This window comes from Symphodus melops, assembly GCF_947650265.1.
Source record: "Symphodus melops genome assembly, chromosome: 4".
NCBI lineage: Eukaryota > Metazoa > Chordata > Actinopteri > Labriformes > Labridae > Symphodus > Symphodus melops.
This window is the reverse complement of record NC_136694.1, coordinates 1295196-1307363: the sequence shown is the minus strand read 5'-3', so window position 1 is coordinate 1307363 and position 12168 is coordinate 1295196. Positions and strand designations below refer to the sequence as shown.

The 12168-nt window shown below is 45.6% G+C and overlaps 1 protein-coding gene across 1 annotated transcript in view; it reads right to left on the bottom strand.

The window, feature by feature from the left end:
* LOC306822703 (NACHT, LRR and PYD domains-containing protein 3-like) overlaps positions 1-12168 on the bottom strand; it is a 66970-nt gene that overhangs the window by 22226 nt on the left and 32576 nt on the right. The window lies entirely within an intron of this gene.

Genomic DNA, 12168 nt, shown 5'->3' with positions numbered 1-12168 from the left:
GATATTAGATTTTATTTGGGGTTGAGAATAGAAGACATTGGGATGGCTGGCGTTGAAGAGGTGGAGTTAGAGGACAGATCAGAGGAGTTGGTTCAGGTTCAGTCTAGACAGGAAAGGTCCCCTCCCTCCTTGCTGCCGGGTCCTTTTGTCACTTTTAGAGAGCCAGTCGCAGAAATCTCTTCCCTGCTAAGTGATATGTACTTGGCGGAAGAAGGACGAGAAGATAAAGAAGATGAGGAGGATGGGAGTATGGACCTCACAGTGACTGCCTTGGATACTGAGGAAATTACCAACACCATGCGAATCCTACAAAACAAGGTTGGAGAGTTAGAGGACGACTGCAAAGCATTCAGTGAAAGCGTCATCAGTAGAGAGGAGAGCCTCAGAGGATATGTGGACCAAAGGTTTGAAGCCTTGGAGGAAACCATGAATCGAACCATCGGGCAGCTGGAAAAGGCAGTTGTTGACTGCATGCAAAGGAGGGATGAAAAATGGAGGAGGGAGCTGAGTAAGCTTAAGACTACCAGTACTCCCCAAGCCCGGCATGCAGTTCCAAGATGGTCACTCGATGTAAGTGAGATTCCCCTGGGGGCTTCCTCTGGGCACCACTCAGCCTATGGAAAGCCTCCTGTCCAGATTGTTATTCCAACCTTTGGTGAGGATAGGGATGCAACAGATGTTTTCAACTTTGTTGAGCAGTGTGAAAACTTTTTGTCACTGAGGCCTCTTTCTGATGCAGAGCTAGTGGCTTCGATGACCGCAGTACTTACTGGTCCAGCTAGGAGTTGGTGGATGGCAGAGAGGGCCAGAGTGAAAAACTGGAGAGACTTTAAGATAGCTTTTCAGACTGCCTTTCTACCAACCGACTATCTGACTGAAGTGGAGGAGAAATTAAGGTGTGTGGTCCAAGCTCCCGACCAATGTTTGAGGGACTTTGCTTATGATTATAGGGCACTATGCCTGAAGTGGAAACCAGACATGGCAGAGGCTGAGATGGTCAGAAGGATCATGAATAACTGTAACCCCTCGTTGGTTAGCAGTTTGCGGGGTACCTGTCACACGGTGGAGCAATTGGTCAGAGTTGGGTCCATGGTAGAAAGAGACTGGGCAGCCAGAAAAGAATATTGGGCGAAAGTGAACAACCAGAAAGCCCCAGAAAAAACAAAAACTAGAAAGAGTAACCAGAGACTTAGAGAGGGTCAAGACCCAATTTCATCTCACCCCTCAATTCACATGGCCATAGCTGAGGTAGAACCCCCCCACCTTTTGGTGGTGCCCATAGAAATTCGTGGATACTCCGGTGAGGCTGTGGTGGACTCGGGTAGCACCTACACCTTAATACAGCATAGTCTATGGCAGACCTTTGCCCGACCAGGAGAAAAAATGGACATAGGGAATTCACCACCCTTCGTTTTAGCTGATGGAAAAGCCCATGTAGCTCTAGGATCGATAAAGCTGTCATACGTTTGGCACAATTCTGTCTGGACGGTGGAGACTTACATCATGGACGACCGCCATTTAGCCTTTCCATTGATCCTTGGTTTGAACTTCATGCGGAGAACTGGGGTTCAAATTAATGTGAGGGAACACAAGTATGGATTGAAGGTCCAAGGAAAATGGACATACTTTCCGTTCCTTAATCGGGTGTTAGGCCAGCAGACCTGGACTGCAAGGCCTTCCAGCGTTAATCTGTATGTTGCTATGCCTTCCCTCTCTAAAGCTGTAGCTCCCCCCAAGCAACTCTCTACGCTTTGTGACTTGATGGAAAGTCTGCCTGAGGAGGTGAAACCTCTGGTCCAGAAGTGGACCTCTGTCTGTTCAGACCAGATGGGGCGCACCACAGTCATTAAACACTCTATCCCCACAATCGATAATGTTCCGGTGCGGTCCAGAGCTTACCGAGGGTCCCCACAGAAAAAGGAGATTATTAGGGAGCATGTGGAGAGGATGTTAAAGGACAACATAATTGAACCATGTCACTCTTCCTGGGGCGCTCCAGTTGTACTAACGGCTAAAGCTGACGGGTCTCCAAGGTTCTGTGTGGACTTCCGGGGTCTAAACTCCAAAACTCCTCAGGATGCTTATCCCATGCCTCTGATCCATGATATTCTGGAGTCTCTGCATGGAGCGGAGTGTTTCAGCACCTTGGACCTCAAGTCTGGGTATTGGCAGGTGGACATGGAAGAAGACAGCAGAGACAAGACAGCCGTCATCACTCCTTTTGGGCTGTTTCGGTTCAAAGTGATGCCCTTCGGCCTTAAGAATGCAGGAGCGACCTTCCAGAGGCTGATGGAGAGGGTTCTGGGGGACCTTCGGGGAGTAATCTGTTTCGTGTACATTGATGACATCATCGTATATTCACCCAGCCAACAGCAACATCTCAAAGACCTGGACGCTGTTTTTAGCAAATTACATCAAGCTAACCTCACCTTAAACCTGAAGAAATGCCACTTCTTCAAATCTCAACTCAAGTTTCTGGGACACGTGGTCTCAAAAGAAGGAGTGGAGATCGATCCGGCCAAAACGGCCGCAGTAACAGACTACCCAGTTCCTACCAACATTCCATCATTGAAAAGATTTCTAGGATTGGTAGGCTGGTATCATAAGTTCATACCCCACTTTGCAGACTTGGCAGCCCCTCTGAACCGCTTACAGCGTAAAGGGCAACACTGGGAATGGACTACAGAATGTCAGTTGGCCATGGAAAAGCTTAAAGCAGCCCTGGAGAGTCCCCCCATATTAGCTCAACCAAACCTTTCTCTACCTTTCCAGGTCCTAACAGATGCTAGTGCAGTGGGTTTAGGGGCGGTGTTGAGTCAGTCCACTCCAGAAGGAGAGAAAGTGATTGCTTACGCGTCCCGAGGTCTTAGAGGTGCAGAGTACAATTACTCCACTTCGGAGAAGGAGTGTTTGGCCGTGGTGTGGGCGGTAGAGAAATGGGATCACTATTTGGAAGGTGTGCCATTTGTGGTGTATACTGATCATGCGGCTTTGACCTGGGCTTTCAACACTCCCAAGACCACCTCAAGGTTAACACGATGGACCCTGAGGCTTCAAAGATTTCAGTTCCGGGTCTGTTACCGGAAGGGGTGCATGAATTTGGTGCCGGATGCCCTCTCCAGAGCGGCCCAACCAACAGGAAAGATGGTAATGATGGCATGCATGGCAACAAAATCTGCCACTGAGCTCCCTATTACACTGGCTGAAATTGGTCAGGCCCAAGAGCTTGACGACTGGGTGCAAGCTCTAAAAAACCACAGTGTACCACGTCCGAAGCAGGCTGACAGGATAGGATGGGAGATTCAGCAGGGTGTTCTATACAGAACGATTCCCACACAGGCTGATGGGAAAAAGTATCAGTTGGTTGTGCCAAAAACGCTGGTCAATGATTTCCTTCAGTATTTCCATGACAGCCCCATCGGGGCTCATCTAGGACGACTGAAGACCCTTTTGAAAGTGTTGGAGGTGGCATGGTGGCCATCTGTTAGAAAAGATGTGTGGCAGCATGTTAAGCTGTGTAGTACTTGCCAGCGATACAAGCCTGGGAACACAAAGCCAGCAGGGTACCTCCAGTCTACAGTGGTGGAGGATGCTGGAGTAATGATTGGATTGGACCTCATGGGACCTTTTCCGAGGAGCAAAAAGGGCCATGCCTATTTACTGGTGATTGTGGACTACTTCACCAAATGGGTGGAGGTATTTCCTTTGAAGGACAGTAAGACCCCCAAAATCTGCCAGATTTTAAAAGATGAGATTTTCACCAGGTGGGGGGTGCCAAAGTACATGGTGTCTGATCGAGGGCCACAATTCACCAGCCAGTTACTCTCTGATATCTGTAAGAAATGGGGAGTAGTTCAAAGACTGACAACCAGCTACCATCCTCAAACCAATCTTACTGAAAGGGTTAACAGGACTTTAAAGACCATGATGGCTTCATATGTCGAAGACAACCACAGAGACTGGGACAAGTGGTTGCCAGAATTTAGATTTGCCATCAACAATGCCAAGCACGAATCCACAGGACACACCCCCTCTGAACTTGTGATGGGAAGGACACTTAAAGGACCCCTGGAGAGGTTAATCCAAGCCCCTAACCCAGCACACTCCCAGTACCCGTTTCTGGAAAGACAGCATAAGATGAAGGAAGAGGTGAGGAAAAGATTAGGGGAGGCCCAAAGCAGACAAGCCAGGTATTACAATGCCCAAAGGAGAGATACACAGTATTCGGAGGGAGACCTGGTCTGGGTCAGGGCTCACCCCCTGTCCAATGCTTCGGTGCACTTTTCATCAAAGCTAGCCCCCCGATGGTCAGGCCCCGCTCAGGTAGTGAAAAGGCTAGGGCCAGTAAATTATAGGATTCACTGGCCGGCCGACAAGTGCAGACAGGACACTATTAATGTTGTCAATGTTAAACCCTTCTTTGGGGCTTCTCCCCTGGTGCCGCTGGCAGGGGGGGGGGGGTCTGTGACATGGCCACTACTGTGAGGGAGGTCCCTGTGTGTGTGGGGCTGTGTGTAGGTGTGTGTGTGATCTCCCTGCCTGTGTGCCTGGAGTGAGGACCTCATTAGCTAAGGATACACAGGTGTGTGAAAGGGGCGGAGCAGAGGTGAACAAAGGGAGAGGGGGAAATGTTTGAGGAGGATTTTGTTTGTTTTGGTGAGGAGTGAGCAGAGGAACGGTGTGGCTGAAGAGAGATGGTTTTTTTTACTGGATGAAGATGAGGGAATAGGGGTTTTTGGAAGTCGCGGTGTTTCCTCCTGGACAGGGTTTTTTTGTTGGAGTTGGGAGGACCGGACGTCACAAAAAGAGACCTGATTCAACCCTGGACAATCTCTGAAAGGAAGTAGGCCGCCAGACCGGTGAGTGCCAAACGAATGGTTTTTTTTGTTTCCTTTTTTTTTTGTGGAATATACTTTTTTCCCCTTCCGGATCCTTTTTCAGTGGACTTGAACATTTTTTTCCTTGACTGTTAAAGGAGGACATTATTTGCTTTTCTGTGGCAACGACGTTTGGTTTGTTTTTTGTTAAAAACGGAGTAAAGCCTGTATTTAATTTCCTCCAGTGCTCTTTTGATTTATTTTGGGGAAAGTAAGGTCCTAACCCAGTGACACTTTTGAGTTACAGTAGGTTTTGATTTAATTATGTAACGGTGACCTTAAAAATATTAAGGGGATTGTTATACGGTGGAAGGAATACTTCGAGGATCTCCTCAATCCCACCTTTACGTCTTCCACTGAGGAAGCAGAGGCTGAGTGCTCAGAGGTGGATTCGTCCATCACCCAAGCCGAAGTCACCGAGGTAGTTGGCAAGCTCCTTGGTGGCAAGGCACCAGGGGTGGATGAGATTCGCCCTGAGTATCTGAAGTCTCTGGATTTGCAGGGGCTGTCATGGTTGACACGCCTCTGTAATATCGCGTGGAGGTCGGGGACAGTGCCTCTGGACTGGCAGACCGGGGTGGTGGTCCCTCTTTTCAAGAAGGGGGACCGGAGGGTGTGTTCCAACTACCGGGGAATCACACTCCTCAGCCTCCCTGGGAAAGTCTATTCCAGGGTTCTGGAGAGGAGGTTCCGGCTGTTAGTCGAACCTCAGATTCAAGAGGAACAATGCGGTTTTCGTCCTGGCCGAGGAACACTGGACCAGCTCTACACTCTCCGGCGGGTGCTCGAGGGTTCATGGGAGTTTGCCCAACCAGTCCACATGTGCTTTGTGGATTTGGAGAAGGCATTCGACCGTGTCCCTCGCGGCGCCCTCTGGGGGGTGCTCCGTGAGTATGGGGTTCGGGGCCCTTTGCTAAGGGCGGTCCGGTCCTTGTACGACCGGAGCAGGAGTATGGTTCGCATTGCCGGTATTAAGTCGGACCTGTTCCCGGTGCGCGTTGGCCTCCGGCAGGGCTGCCCTTTGTCACCGGTTCTGTTCATTACTTTTATGGACAGAATTTCTAGGCGCGGTCAGGGGCCGGAGGGGGTCCGGTTCGGGGACCACAGGATCTCGTCTCTGCTTTTTGCGGATGATGTGGTCTTGTTGGCTCCATCGAACCCGGACCTTCAGTGCGCACTGGGGCGGTTCGCTACCGAGTGTGAGGCGGCTGGGATGAGGATCAGCACCTCTAAATCTGAGGCCATGGTTCTCGGAAAAAGGTGGTTTGCCCCCTTCGGGTCGGTGGGGAGTCCTTGCCCCAGGTGGAGGAGTTTAAGTATCTCGGGGTCTTGTTCACGAGTGGGGGGAAGATGGAGTGTGAGATCGACAGACGGATCGGTGCGGCGTCTGCAGTCATGCGGTCGCTGTATCGGTCCGTCGTGGTGAAGAAGGAGCTAAGCCGAAAGGCGAAGCTCTCGATTTACCGGTCGATCTTCGTTCCTACCCTCACCTATGGTCATGAGCTTTGGGTCATGACCGAAAGAACGAGATCTCGGATACAAGTGGCCGAAATGGGCTTCCTCCGTAGGGTGGCTGGGCGCACCCTTAGAGATAGGGTGAGGAGCTCGGTCACCAGGGTTGAGGTGGTTCAGTCAGTTGAGGTGGTTCGGGCATCTGGTCCGGATGCCCCCTGGACGCCTCCCTAGGGAGGTATTCCGGGCATGTCCCTCCGGGAGGAGGCCTCGGGGTAGACCCAGGACACGCTGGAGAGACTATGTCTCTCGGCTGGCCTGGGAACGCCTTGGGGTCCCACCGGAAGAGCTGGAGGAGGTGTCTGGGGTGAGGGAAGTCTGGGTGTCTCTGCTTAGACTGCTGCCCCCGCGACCCGGCCCCGGATAAGCGGTAGAAAATGGATGGATGGATGGATGGAAATCACAGCTGAATTACCATTAAAAAACTGTTAAGTCTACAAAAAACCCTGTTAATTTTGCATGAAGGTGTTGTATATAAATAAACCATTTCCTGTATATTTTACATGCAATAATGGTTTATTGTGCATCAATAAATGATAATATTAACAGGGAAATACCAAATAAAAAACTAATTCAAACTGGTAGAAGAACAGTAAAACTTTGTATTTTAAATGGAGCTGTTCTGTATATTATACATAAAATCTACATATAATTTGCTGTATTTTTATGTTTTAATGATCAAGTTATAATGTAAAATTTACTTATAAACCTGCAAAATGACTACTACTACACATACACAAAATCATGCAAAAATACACCTTGAGAAAAGACGAGGAGAAAATATCACTTTTGGTAAATTTATTTAACAATTGGATGGATTTTTTTCAACATATACAACATGCAAAGAAGCTACATGTAATGGTTCTATTAACTATAACTGAATCCAAGTTGAAATATTCCAGAAGATTAGTCTCTTTAAATCTGGACATTTTTCTGTCACTTTAACAAAACTTAAGTGCCAGGTACACAACAACAACCCAATTCAATCAATTTTGTTTACATGCTTAGATATTATCTTAAGGTACACCATGTCAATTTTCAGCTGGTGGGTCTGCCCTTTGTTCCAAAGCAACAACATCTATATGTAGACAAGTTACATATAAATGTTATTGCTTTGTCTGGAACGTTCCACAGTATGGCATAAAACTTACTTATCTCCATGGAGATAATGAGGTGATGCCAACAGGCCAGGTTACAGGTCAGATCTGTGGAGCGGCCAGCCCCCTCACACTAAGAATGCACGTTTGTTAACGTATTTTCTGCAATAAAAACAGTTCTAATTGAATAAATGCAAGACGGATACGTTTTATACCATACTGTGGTACATTCTTGCAAAGCAAGAACATCTTCATGAAACAAGCAGGTGGCTGACCCTCTACCACAGGGGTGGGGAATCCTGGTCCTCGAGGGCCCCTATCCAGCATGTTTTAGATGTGTCCCTCTTCCAACACACCTGATTCAAATGATCAGGATCATTATCAGGCTTCTGCAGAACTTGCTGGATAGTGGCCCTTGAGGACCAGGATTCCCCACCCCTTCTTTACCAGAACAAGTTACATGTGCACCTTTAAGACTTTAAAACAAAAAGTGTATATTGTGCCTTAATTATGATAATACACATTGTAGATTTAACAAAGTGAAAACTAAAAGTACCTCTTCTCAAACAAGCAGAGTCCACAGAAAAAGTCCATATTTAGGTTTGACGCCACTCATAATCAGAGAGATCGTGTATCAGGGTGAGGACACGAGGGTTCACGTTGAGATGACGCTTTGAGTTTTTGTTTTTTGGATATACATTAAATGCTTAAAGTCCTTCTCAGTACACAACAAGACTAAAAACATATTATCAGTATTTGAACGCAAATGAATGGGTAAATTTGCTAATGAAAGATAGACTGCAAGAACTTTGTGCGTCTTTTTAGCAGAACACAAGGGATTCACAACTTCAAATGAATCTTGGTATAAAATCAGTTTTAGGCTTTCGGGGTTTTCATTAAAGAACTGGTGACATTTGAAATTTTGTCCATCATATAAATCTGTAAAAACCTCTACATCAGGATCTCCAAACTGTTGTGACTGTGTATTCCTCCATAGATCTGACTGTAAAAAGCTCTTCAGAGTTTCTGCCACTGGTATGTAGTAAGCACATTTTTGTGTCATGTTTTCATCCATTCCCAATGCCACTTCTTGCGGTTCCGTGTATTTAAACATTTTTGCGAATGTCTGATTTCTGGTGTATGTTGTTCTTAATTGTCCCTGATGACAGGCAGAGAACAAATCTGACTCTTTAATGCAGTCACAGATTTTAGTGACTGCTTCATCTGCCAGGCCCATATCATTTTTTAATAAAGAACTTACTTTATTTATTGTGTAGGCTTGGCCTAACTCGTGCACATTTTGCATTTCCTCAACAATAGTCTGTATAGTAGAGGCAGGAATAAGCAGCTGTCCTTGCAGTTTAAGGTAAAAGAGACACATGTTTCTGAGATAAGAGTGACTTTCATTCTCTGGCATATCACTGGCTGCACTAGCTGTTGGCATGGCTTCATGTGTGTTTTCAGATTCATCTGTACTGGCAATGACATTTGGGGGCTGAGGGAGAGCTTCCCTGTACATGACATCAATACCATCGGGGGAGCATGCATTATGCTTCCTACACATGTGAGAAGTAAATGATGACTTTTTTGTAAAAACGTACTTACAGCCACTTACCGGGCATGACACGGACCTGCCCTCTCCAATATGATCATTTAAGTGAGACACTAGCTCTTTTACCGTGTGAAAATGGCGGACACATACAGAAATCGCGCATTTTAAATCTGCAACAACAGCTTTAGGAGCAGCTTGCAATGCAGGTGCATTGTGCACACGATAAAAATGGCCCTTGAATGCTGCGTAAGTGGTAAATGTTTTACCACAGTTGGCGCCAACACATTTAAAAAGACAACGAGGCTCATTTCTATGCACTCTGCAATGTAGTACATATCCTCTTAATGTAGCCAATTCCTTTCTACAAAAGACGCAGGTGATCATTTTTAGGATTTTAAGTGATTTCTGAGCTTTTCGGCTGAACTATTTCATCATGCACTGATCTACTGCTAGCTTACACCCGTGTACTTTCAGCAAACATTTTCGTTTAGAAAAAGTAGCCTAAATGTGAAGCTTACCGTGCAAACGTTCAGATTCCCGATGGAACAGCCACAAACTTCAACCAAAACACGTCTTGAAATTGCAGATTTCTCCTAAAAACTTTTAAAAACGTCCGAAGATTTCCGCGCTGCTCCGTGTTCTCCGCTCCGCAGACCCGACCGCGCTGCTCCGGCTCGCTCGTTAGTGACGTCGGCTGCAGCCGTGAACGAGGAGCTTCTCCCGCTCCTTCCGCGATCACGTCATTATCCAATCAGAGAGGAGCTTCAGCGGCGCACTTTTACGTTTAAAATTCAAATCAAAGTTAGGCGGACTCAGTGCACAATGAGAGAGTACTAGTTCACGTCTGTGGTTAGAGGAGGCACATTAAAACATTGAATTTTAAAGACTAAAAGAAACATAAAGCATGCACGTATTAGGACTAAACAGAAATGTTACTTTAAATATAGCCTATCAATAACTTAAATTTCTCATACACACTCAATATGCTACAAATAACCTAAATTATAAAAACAATGTTATTATAATTCTATATTTTATATAAATAGATAGGCAACCTCTCAGGTTCACAATGAATTTCTTTGTGAAAACCTTATAGGCCTACCTCAATTTGCATCGTTTCATCAATCATGTTAAAAGTATGCCTACAGCATAAACTCGTAAAGTAATTTACATATAATTTTTGTATTTTTAAAAACAACTGACTAAAACTATAGTTTTTACAGTATTTGCACCTCAAATTAACAAAACTGTTTTGTTATGAGTATTACAGTATTTCTCTGTTTTTGTTACCAATATTTGTAGTTTTAACAAATAAATTTGATTATAATCACATATTGTTGTTGTAATTATAACAAAAACATTCTGTTTAATAGTTTACAAAAGTTCACTGTGATTTAAACAAAAAATATATGTTTTTGGGTTTACAATATTTTTCTGTAGGGATTTTACATAGTTTTTATGTAAATGTCACGGTCCTTTTTTACAGTGCAGACCCAGAGGGAAGTTCAATAATCAGTCCTTTATTACAATCCGGTTGGGTACACGGGTGAGCAAACACATCCAGAGGAGCAGGCAAAGATCTGTGACCAAGAACAGGCAGGGGTCAAACACAAGGTCAGAGACAAGGAACACTAGGACGAGAGAACACAGAAACACTGCTGGAGACATGAGGGAGGAGACACATGGAGCAACGAGACACAGCTAATGGAGGGGGGGAGGGGGGGGGGGGCTAACACAAGGTGGAGAGGAGGATCTGAAACAGAGACAACGCCTTTCAGAAAGGAGGAAAGAGCTCGGGGCGGCCAGCTATTTACTTAGTGAAATTAATTCATCTGCCTCTCTCAGTGACACACACACACACACACACACACACACACACACGTGACTGACATTCCCTGTATTTTATATCTTTACAGATCGTATCTTGTCCTCAGATCGTCGATGCTCCATCTCAAATAATAAACATGCAGTAACCCCAAACATCATTTAAAGATACACACACTTTATGAATAAAGGTGTGTGTGTGTGTGTGTGTGTGTGTGTGTGTGTGTGTGTGTGTGTGAGAGTGTGTGTGTGTGTGTGTGTGTGTGTGTGTGTGTTTGTGAGTGAGGCAGATGAATATGCTTCACACAGTAAATCGCTCTGCTCAGGTTAAAATATCAAAGTGTGTGTAAGAAAGTTGTCATGTGTAGAAACTCACGGGAGACTTCTCCTTGCACATAGAAGGACTTTATTTCTTTCCTGGTGAAACGGTGTGCAGTAACTTTACCGTGCGTGCCAGGCACAACATTAACATCAACTTCTTCACACGGGCCAGAGGACCCCCAACCGTAACAACATTGAATTGCTGCCACCTAGTGGACCAGCATATAACTTGTTTCTCTTACACTTTCGGAGTTATTACAACATGAAAAAAAGATCACAACTATTTTGCAATTTTTGTTTCCTGCTGCAATTTAGTATCAAAAAACAGCTAAAAACATTCTTTACCATCTTTTTTGGAAATCCTGTCACGAAATCTGGCATTTTAGGCCTCAACAATCCCCCAAAAAGTCCGTGAAATCCCGGAGGGGCTGAATAGTATTTAGCTTGTGAAGTCCAGAGTCACAGTGAGCTCAAACTAAGACAGCAGCCTGAAACAACAGGGATGTTATGAAGTGTAAACCTTCATCAAGCTTCTCATGTTCAGTGTTTGAGCTGCTGATGAACTGAGCTGTCCCTTACTGACACCTTTTCTTCTTCTTTAGTCCCACACATTTCTGTCACTGACTGAGCTCCAAGTGAACATGACAACATGAGGATTGATGAAGCAGCCACACCTCTGATCCCTGCACTCCCAGATTAAAGCTTGAAGAGAAATCAAAGTGTCCTCTGTTTGAGGACTGTTGATTCAGACTGCTTCACTTTGATCCAGGTGTAAACTGGACTCTGTTTCCTGTTGTTGACTTCATCAGCGTTCATGTCTGTTGACGCTGTACACTGATGGTGATGATCTTCACTCACAGCTTCTTCATTTCTCTACAAACGTTTGAATCAAAGATGAAACGTGTCAAAGTGTGTCTTCTGACTGTCCAACACTGAAGGACACAAAGCAGCTTCACTTCTGTCCTCTGACTTGATCTGATAACAA